At 44.1% G+C, this 1,840-nt stretch overlaps 1 long non-coding RNA gene across 1 annotated transcript; it reads right to left on the bottom strand.

Moving 5' to 3' along the window:
- Nucleotides 1–787: 787 nt before the first annotated feature.
- On the bottom strand, nucleotides 788–1,326 carry LOC115207580 (uncharacterized). The gene is made up of 2 exons (XR_003881026.1): nucleotides 1,002–1,326; nucleotides 788–847 (listed from the first exon to the last, which is right to left on the bottom strand). It is a non-coding gene; the product is annotated as an uncharacterized LOC115207580 (long non-coding RNA).
- Nucleotides 1,327–1,840: the final 514 nt, after the last annotated feature.

The following is a 1,840-nucleotide window of genomic DNA, read 5'->3' as shown; positions in this document are numbered from 1 at the left end:
GTGACTCCACACCAGTCTGGGTCTCTTCCTGCTGCTCTGTTTGTTCTGATGAAGGCTTGAAGTTTGTGAGGTGTTGCTGCAGCTGCTCAACTTGACCCACCCCATCTCTATCACCTTTAGTGAAACTACCCTTTTCTGACATTCTAAATCAAATCAAATAAATTCTAGGTAAGGTTTGGATAAGTGAGTAGGTAATTTAAACCTTAGTACGTGGTATAAACATGTATAATGCTTGTAACAAAGTCTTGAACAAACACCTTACCAAACAATTACACTAACTTACAGGTGAAAATATAATGAATAGGTGTACGCTGACCCTTAATGTTTTGTCGCAATATATATATTGTTTTAGTAAGTATCAAATAATATTTTTCCAGTAATACACATAACAGCGCTACATTAAGATAGAAAGAGCAAATGCATAATACCAGCGTCTTGATGAAATACACAATTATCTCCAGTCCTCACGAATTGTAATCTTAAAGTCTCTTATTAGCAGTTCACAAGGCTAGGGCCACCTTCAAACACCTTGACTTGTACATACGTGTCTGACTTTCCTGTTAGCCTTGACCTTATGTTGCCTCACGATGCTTCCTTATGTGGAGATTTTCTTCTTAGGTTGCAGGTAGGTGCAAAACTCTTATCTGGCAGATGACAGGGCCTACCAGGATTTGGGTATCTTGTAGACGTTTACAGCTGGATGAGATTCTTCTTTCTCTCTTGCTCGTGAAGCAGCCAATGAGTTCTCACTGTAACTCCCTCCAGTAACCACGAGCACAACCGTTCCTTGATTTTAACTGGCGGCTTTATTCTGTAGTTTAGTCAGAATTATCACCTTCCGTGAGAACTATAAAGTAAATGAAAATACAGTTTAAGCACACTCTTACACCTTGTCTTATGAGTGACTTATTAGCTTGGTACAACTCTGAAGTAATTACATACACAGTTTAGCCGGAGCTATAACAGTATCAGATTGAGCACACGAATAAAGGAAAAAATACCTCATTGGCTGCTTATTACAGAAGGGAGGAAATCAAACTTCACACTTATATTCCTGGCATGAATTCACGCTTCATCCTGACATACACATTTCACCTTAACGAACTACACCCGGTAACATGAAAGCTTAGTTAACATCGCGCGGGAAAGCCTTCACCCCCAAAGATGTGTTGCTACGATAATGATCCCCGTTACAACAGTTGTTAGCCACGTAGTTCCACCTGTCTTATCATTTCCCCCGTATAGCGAACACGTAAACAATTCAAACAAAAAACAACGACATAGACTTACAGATTAACTGTCAGTTACACAGGCTGATCCAACTTTGATGTAATGTCCTTAAAACAAGTCAAAATGAGGCTCAGTAGTGTGTGTGTGGCCTCCACGTGCCTGTATGACCTCCCTACAACGCCTGGGCATGCTCCTGATGAGGTGGCGGATGGTCTCCTGAGGGATCTCCTCCCAGACCTGGACTAAAGCATCGGCCAACTCCTGGACAGTCTGTGGTGCAACGTGGCGTTGGTGGATGGAGAGAGACATGATGTCCCAGATGTGCTCAATTGGATTCAGGTCTGGGGAACGGGCGGGCCAGTCCATAGCATTAATGCCTTCCTCTTGCAGGAACTGCTGACACACTCCAGCCACATGAGGTCTAGCATTGTCTTGCATTAGGAGGAACCCAGGGCCAACCGCACCAGCATATGGGGTCTGAGGATCTCATCTCGGTACCTAATGGCAGTCAGGCTACCTCTGGCGAGCACATGGAGGGCTGTGCGCCCCCCCAAAGAAATGCCACCCCACACCATGACTGACCCACCGCCAAACCGGTCATGCTGAAGGA

The sequence above is a fragment of the Salmo trutta genome, chromosome 14 (genome assembly GCF_901001165.1).
Source record: "Salmo trutta chromosome 14, fSalTru1.1, whole genome shotgun sequence".
Classification (NCBI taxonomy): domain Eukaryota; kingdom Metazoa; phylum Chordata; class Actinopteri; order Salmoniformes; family Salmonidae; genus Salmo; species Salmo trutta.
The sequence above is the reverse complement of the archived record's forward strand: the minus strand, read 5'-3'. Positions and strand labels throughout refer to the sequence as shown.